Here is an 8,644-nt window from a genome sequence, read left to right as displayed (position 1 = left end):
TTGTACTCCTTTTTCTCATCCTCTATTCTTTTATGTCATTTCTTCAAATACTCTTTATACTCACAGCCTCTGTCTATATACATTCCTTCTATCTGTATTGCTGCTGATAAGAATCACTAGTACAACCTTCCCATGTAGGAGTATACATAGTTGAACTCTTTTGAATCCATTATGTTTTCTTTTCCCTTATTACCTGCTTATGTTTCCTATGGGTCATGATAGTGGAGGTCAACTTTTTGATTTAATTCTGCTTTTATCCTTATGAAGACCTGAAACTCTTCTATTTCATTGAATTACCATTTTTCCCCCTTGATGTATTATGTTTAATTTTGCCAAATAAGTGATTCTTGGTTGTACTCCTAGCTCCTTTGCTTTCTAGAATATCATGTTCCATGACCTCCAATCCTTTAATGTTGCAGCTTCTGAATCCTGTGTGACCCTGATTATGACTCCCAAATATGAGAATTGTTTCTTTGGACCACTTGTAGTATTTTTTTTCTTTTATCTGATAGTTTTGAAATGTGGCTATACTGTTGCCTAGTATTTTTATTTTGGGATCTCTTTCTTGAGGAGATGGATGGATTCTTTCAATGCCTATTTTACCCTGCAGTTCCAGGACATCTGGGTGGTTTTCCTTGACAGTTTCTTGAAAGATGCTGTCTGGGGGCAGAGCCAAGATGATGGAGTGAAATCAGTGACTTGCTTCAGATTTCCCACAAACCCCTCCAAATACCTTTTAAAAATGGCTCTAAACAAATTCTAAAGAAGCAGAAACCACAAGAAGACAGAGCGAAACAAATTTTCAACCCAAAACAGCCATAATTGATCAGAAAGGTATATTGCGCTTGCCTGGAGAACAGTGCAGTTTGGCGTGGGCGTGCAGGCTGCAGAGAACCTGGAGCAGGCCTCAGAGGAATGAATTGTGGGTGGCTGTGGTGGTTTCTAGACTTCTCAATCCATGAATGCCAAAGACTTAGAAGGTCAGTGGGAAAAGTCTGTTTCTGCAGTGCTGAGAGAGGAATATGGAGTCTCAGATCCAGTTCCCTAAGAGCGTGGCCATGGCAGGGGGGTGCAGCTGCCTCCTGTGCTTCCAGCCCACAGACTGAAGGGAAATTGAGTGGCTGATCAGAGGGGGACTACAGGGATCTCTTTGCCAGTGCTGAGGCAGGAATCTCTTGCTTTCCCCGTTCTTGGATCTGGGTCACAATTCTGGGTGGTGGTCCTGGGGCGAAGAGAAGCACTGGCATGGTGGAGCTTGTAGTGGCTATGGAAAGGAAACACTCTTCACAGTTACAGGACAGAAAGGAGCACCTGTGGTCACTAACAGACCAGAGCACAGGCCAGGAAAGGAGTAAACACCACACCTCTTATCATGCCACCTTGGAAGAACTGAAAATTTACAGGTCCCTACAAGTATCTCTGAAAAGCTGCACAAACCCCTGAAGCTTGAGACAGTGCATTCTCTACATTGGAAGCAGACTGTTATCTTAAAGAGCTTAAAACTCAAATAATTGGCTGGGATCATGAGCAAGCAGTGCAAAAAGAGTCAGACTATATTGTCTTACTTTGGTGACAAAGAAGATCAAAAAAGCCTCCAAGAAAAATATGAATCAGTCCCAGGCTTTGGAAGAGCTCAAAAAGGATTTTGAAAAGCAAGTAACAGAAGTAGAGGAAAAACTGGGAAGAGAAATGAGAGTAATGCAAGAAAATTATGAAAAACAAGTCAATAGCTTGCTAAAGGAGACCCAAAAAAATACTGAAGAAAATAAGACCTTAAAAAATAGCCTAACCCAAATGGTAAAAGAGGTCCAAAAAGACAATGAGGAAAAGAATGTCGTAAAAAGTAAAATTGGACAAATGCTAAAGGAAGTCCAAAAGATTACTGAAGAAAATACTTCCTTAAAAATCAGAATGGAGCAATTGGAAGATAATGACTTTATGAGAAATCAAGACACTTTAAAACAAATCCAAAAGAGTGAAAAATTAGAAAACAATGTGAAATATCTCATTGGAAAATCAACTGACCTGGAAAATAGATCCAGGAGAGAGAATTTAAAAATTATTGGACTATCTGAAAGCCACAATCAAAAAAAGAGCCTAGAAATCATCTTTCAAGAAATTATCAAGCAAAACTGCCCTGATATAGTAGAACCAGAGGGCAAAATAGAAATTGAAAGAATCCACCAATCTCCTCCTGAAAGAGATCCCCAAGGGAAAACTCCTAGGAATACTGTTGCCAAATTCCAGAGTTCCCAGGTCAAGAAAAAAATATTACAAGGTCCCAGAAAGAAACAATTCAAGTATGGTGGAAATGCAATCAGAATAACACAAGATTTAGCAGCTTCTATATTAAAGGACCGCAAGGCATGGGATATAATATTCCAGAGGGCAAAAGAGATAGAATTATAACCAAGAATCACCTACCCAGTAAAACTTAGTATAATCCTTCAGGGAAAAAATTCAATGAAATAGGAGACTTTCAAGCATTCTTGATGAAAAGACCAGAGCTGAATAGAAAATTTAACTTTCAAATATAAGACTCAAGTGGAACATGAAGAGGTAAACAGGAAAGAGAAATCAAAGGAAACTTATTAAGATTGAACTGTTTACATTCCTGCATGGAAAGATGATATTTATAACTCATGAGACCTTTGTCAGTATTAGGGCAGTTGGTGGAAAAAAAATTGCATGAGTGGATAGATAGATAGATGATAGATGATAGATAGATGATAGATAGATAGATAGATAGATAGATAGATAGATAGATAGACAGATAGATAGATAGAGGGCAGAGGGTGAGTTGAAGATTAAAGGGTCATATCTGGAGAATAAAATTAAGGTATGAGAGAGGATTATATTAGGAGAAGAAGAAAGGAAGAGGTAGAATGGGGTAAATTATCTCATAAAAAATAAAACAGAAAACAAAAGGTTCTTATAGAGGAGGGAAATGAGAAGGTAAGAAGGAAAGAATGAATCTTATTCTCATAGGATTTGGCTTAAGGAGGGAATAACATACACATTCAATTGGGTATGGAAAGCTGTCTTACCCTACAGGAAAATAGGGGGAGAAGGGGACAAGAGAGCAAAGAAATGATAGACAGGAGGACAGATTGGGAAAGGGGGTAATCAGAACCAATTGCTTCTGAGGAGGGACAGGGTCAAAAGAAAAAATAGAATAAATGCAAGGGCAGGATAGGATTATGGGAAATAGAGTTAGTTTTTCACAACATGTCTACTATGGAAGTGTTTTGCATGATGCACATGTATAACCCATATTGAGTTGCTTGCCTTTTCAATGAGGGTGGGTGGGGAGGGAGGAAGGGAGAAAATTTGAAGTTTTAAAAACATATCTTTAAAAAACATGTTTTCACATGCTACTGGGAAATAAGAAATACAGCAAATGAGGTGCAGAAGTCTATCCTGCCCCACAGGAAAATAGAAGGGGAAGGGGATAAGAGATGGGGGGTAGAGAAGAGAGGACAGACTAAGGGAAGGGATATTCAGAATGCATGCCATCTTGGGGTCAGGGGAGGGGTTACATGGGGTCAAAGTTTGGAACTCAAAATCTTGTGGAAGTAAATATTGAAAACTAAAAATAATTAAATTTATATTTAAAAAAAAGAAAGATGCTGTCTAACTACTCTTTTTGATTATGACTTTCAGGTGGTTCAATGTTTCTGACATTGTCCCCTCCTGGATCTGTTTTCTAGGTCAGTTGTTTTTCTCATGAGGTATTTTATATTTTCTTCCATTTTTTCATTCTTTTGAATTTGTTTGATTCTTGATGTCTTGTAGAGTCATTAGCTTCCACTTGCCCAATTCTGACTTTTAAGGTGTTGTTTTCCTTAATTAGTTTTTGTACCTTCTTTTTTATTTGGCTAGTTGTACTCCTTAAGGAGTTTCCCTGCCCCTCCCCTAATGGATTTTTGCGTCTATTTTTCTATTTGACCAATTCTCCTTTCTAAGCAACTTTCTGATCTGTTGACTCTTATTTCATAATTTTCTTTCATCACTCTCATTTCTTTTCCTAATTTTTCTTCTACCTCTCTTATATGGTTTTTAAGCTTCTGTTTTGAGCTTTTCCATAATTTATTTCTGGGCTTGCAACCACTTCCCATTTTTCTTTGAGGTTTTCTCCATAGGTTTTTTGACATTGATGTTATCTCCTGAGTTTGTGTCTCATCTTGCCTGTCACATAATAGCTTTTTACAGTCATATTATTTTTGTTGTTTTTTGCTCATTTTTTTTGCCTTTTTCCTTTCTTTTAAATTTTATCTCTGCTTGCAGGGTGAAAAGGACATTATCTAAGGCTTCTTGAGCCAGATGCTGCAGGCCTTGGCTATTTACCTGGTTCTGTGCTGATGTTTCCCTGAGACCCACTGGGATCCTTGTATCTGGTGCTGCACTGAGGTGATAGGGTGAGTGTTGGCTAGTGCTGCTGGAGGCTGGAGGGACCTGGCAGCCTACTTGTTGCTGAGTTGGGGTCCTAGTGGTGGTGTATGGCATTTGCTGAGGTAGGTAGGCTCTTTCTGCATTTCCTCAGGGGTGCTTTGAAGTAACTGGTGTTCAGGACTCTAGAGCCTAACTACTTGCCTGGAGCTACACTGAAGCATTGTTAGGCTGGTGACTATCTGTTTAACAAGATCTCCCTGTAGGGTGTCTACTTATTTGTCAGGGGCTGTGCTGAAGCACCTAGAGGTGCAGTGGCTAGAAGATGCCTGCCTGCCCAGGGCTGTGCTGCAGCAAGAGGCCAGACTGCTGGAGGATGCCCGCCTGCCTGAGACTACATTGAAGTAAGTGGTGGTTCTTGGAGCTGGAGTCTCCCAGTTCCCACGGCTACGCTAAGGTACATGGGGGGTCCTGCTATTGGCATTTGTCTCTTCCATCACACTGGGGCTCGAGATCTCCCACTGGTTTGCTAAGGTGGGGCTTGCTTCAGGCTTATTGGAATGCTTCCCACCTTGTACTGGGCTGCTCTTTCACCTAAGTGAGACAGACCTTTCTTGTGGCTCCTCTAAGTTTCCTGGGCTAAAAGTTTGTTTCACCCCATCTTTTTCCTGGTTCTTCTCTTGCAGGATCTGTCTTGGAGCTCTATTTTATGGTTGTTTGGATGTGGGTATGGGAGGGTTACAGTGATTTACTGCTTACTCCTCTATCTTGGATCCCAGAGTCCCCTAAGATTTTTGTTCCTATATCTGAGTTCTTAACGTGTTCAATGATGTGCAGTTGAAACATTCTGTCTGTTATTATCCTCATGGATGGTCAAAAGTCCTAATATGTCAGTGCCATCAAATAGTTAAGTGCCATATAAATGTTGTGGTTGTTGTTGTCCTTTTTATTGCTCTCAAAGTCTCTGCTTTCATCAGATGGATCCTGATAGTGTATTTATCAATAAGCTTAGAAATGTTAGAGATGGGCCTGACTCAGATTGATAACCTGGAGATTTATATTTGGTATGGGAATGATATAAGATACTTATAAGTAATCCAACAGTCAACAAAAGGAAGTTCACTTAGCATATTCAACAAGAGTGCTATAGCTCTTCACTTGGTTATACCTGACACCACTGACCTAGGTATGGAAATGTTTGATCAATAGGGCAAGGTGTGATTATTCACATAGTCAAGTCTAAAGAACCCTAAGTCCATGTGGGTGGGACATTTTATACCTGTAGAGAACCAGTAAGCCACTTCAGTTGGCCACAGGGCACCAGGAAGCTACATCAAGGGAGGCTCAGCTTGAGGCATCTCACCGGGCCAAAAATCAACTAAGTGGGTCAGTGGAAAAAATTGCTGAGCCTGGAGATAGGTAGATATGAGTTCAAATCCTGTTGCAGACATTTGTTAATCAGTAAATAAGCATTTATTTAGCACTATTCTGTGTGTGATCCTGAAAAAAGTCATTTAACTTCTTTCTGCCTCAGTTTCCTTGTCTGCAAATAGGGATAACAATTATTGCTAACTCCCACGATTATTTTGAGGACAAAATGAGGTATTATTTATAAAGTGTTTAACAAATCATAAATACAATATAAATGTAAAATATTAATGAAAATGACAATAACAATAATAATTCCTGGAGACAACTCTATTGCTTTTCAAAGGAAAAAAAAAACAGTAGTCTAATCCATGCAACAATAAAAAGAAAGAACTCTACAGTCCTGGAAGATGATGGTCTATCATATTTCTCATATTTAATTTTAGGAACCATGATTGTTATTGTTGTTGTTGTTTGTTTATTTTTTTGGTTCCTTCATGGGTATGTTTTATTTTAATAAAATGGTGACATCATTGGTGATCAGTAATCTATCAGTCATTCTTTACTCTCTCATTTTGAGATAAACGTTAGTGCAAACAAAGCTCAAAGTGTATTATTGCTTATAGTCTTCAAACATGCAGTGTGAGTTTGTAGTACTTTCCTCTGAACACATCAGGTCTATGTATAAAACTTTTTGGTATCATCTGTTTCCATCTTGAGCCAGTAAAACATATTTTTGCTCACTCCCATATTCTCTCTTGACCTATGTATTGAAATCATCATTGAGTTCTTTCATGATCAAGGAGTGACAAATACTGGATAGCATCATTAGCTTCTTGATGCAATGTGTGGGATGAGTCACAGTATGGCATAGTGCTCTACTGCAATACATTAACTTGTCATTGTTTCTATAATAAATTGCCTTCAGATGATTACAGTAAAATATGAAGTCATTTTTTTTTCTCTGCCCTGGCCAGACAGAAAACAAGGGGAGTATGTTATTTGGTCATGACATTTATTCCACTAGAGGAAATACTAAATCATAAGTAAGGGAAGGTGTTCTCCTACACTCAAGGAATCAAAAATCAGAGAAGATTCCTTGATAATTGATTTAATTTGTGTAATGTAATATGTAATAAAAGAAAATTAACTTTGATATTATTATTTTAATTACTGAATTCATTTTTACCTCAGTGCTGGATTTTTCTTTATGTACCCTCTAAGGACTGAAAAAAAAATTAGAGTCACATTATTTGTACATGTATTCAAAATGAGTTTTATCATTATCTATTTTCTGGGTTTTGCATTTCTTAAAGTTTTTTTGTTTTGTTTTGTTTTGTTTAAATTTTTGCTAGGCAATGGGGTTAAGTGACTTGCCCAGGGTCACACAGCTAGTAAATGTTATACGTCTGAAGCCAGATTTGAACTCAGGTCTTCCTGAATCCAGGGCTGGTGCTCTATCCACTGTGCCACCTAGCTGCCCCTTCTTGAAGTTTTAATGTCTGATTTATTGTTCCATTTTATTTTGTAGCCAGTACAGATCTGGAAGGCTTAAATTATAATTCAAAATCAGAAAATGAGCAGGCCTGAGAGAAAAATCTAGTGCAAATTGACTAAAGCCCATGCACCACTTATATAAGTGTACATTTAAATGAAACAGACAGTCCTAAGATTTGAAAACACTGAGAAGCTTAGCTTTGTGACAGGGCTCCTTTTTATTTTAAATAACTCCCTTAATAGAGGTAAAGTGGAGAAAAATAAGCTGCAAGAATTCCAGTTTATAAGATAATGGTTTCAACCTTAAAAATTTAGCAACAAAGGATCCCTACCCCAATATCAGATAATATATCATTAGAGCCCTATAGGCTTTGATGAGGAAAGTATGCCAAGGCGGGAGGATAAGAAAATAAGGTAGAGGAAGGAAGAGTCAAAGTTGGGCTCTGGGTAGAACACTATTCGTATTTTGCCCACAATGACTATTAACAATGTAAAAGACAGGCAAGTCACTTAACTACTCTCAGCATCTTGCAGTTCCTATCCCGTAGGATTGTACAGGGATTATACAAAGCGTCAAGAACTCTTGATAGACATAAAAAGCAGGGAAATGGGTGGATTTGGCAAAAAATAATTTCCCACATCTTCTCCAACATTTATCATTTTTCTGTTTTGTCATGTTGGCCAACATGACAGATGTAATGTTGTCCCTCAGAGTTGTTTTGATTTGCATTTCTTTAATCAATAGTGATTTAAAAATTTTTTTTCAGATGATTATAGATTGCTTAAGTTTCTTCCTCTGAAACTGCCTATTCATATCCTTTGACCATTTATCGATTGGGGAGAGTGCAATGATTTTATTAAATGAAGCTGTCTTTCATAACTCGTTAAAATTGTTCTGTTACTTTTGTACATTTATTACCATTAATTTTTCAATTATTGTTATTTATATATTCATTCCCTCTTCCACCCACCAATAGCTTGTAATGTTGAGTTTGAGATGTTTAGGGAGACCAATCCATTCTAATCCAATACAGTACAAACTGATTCAATTCAATAAGCACTTATTAAGTAAATTCTTTGAGCTGACACTGTGCTAGGGCTAGGCCTGTTAAGATACAAGCAAAATAATCCCTTCCATGAAAGAGCTTACATTTTGTTGGGGACAAACAACATGTATCATGAATTGATAATCATTTCTATCCAGAGAAATATGCCAAGTAGGCACTTAGTGATTCAGGACTAGAGCCCATGGGGAGAGATGGGGGTTTGATGTGTAGACATAGGAATTATCTACAAGAAGATATTGATTGAATCTATGGGAGTTGATAAGTTGTTCATCCAAAGGGAGATAAAAGAGAAGGCCCAGGATAGTATTCTGGGTACATCCACT

Source organism: Phascolarctos cinereus, unplaced genomic scaffold, assembly GCF_003287225.1.
Source record: "Phascolarctos cinereus isolate Bilbo 61053 unplaced genomic scaffold, phaCin_HiC Scaffold_4;HRSCAF=312, whole genome shotgun sequence".
NCBI classification, from domain to species: Eukaryota; Metazoa; Chordata; class Mammalia; order Diprotodontia; family Phascolarctidae; genus Phascolarctos; species Phascolarctos cinereus.
The sequence above is the reverse complement of the archived record's forward strand: the minus strand, read 5'-3'. Positions refer to the sequence as shown.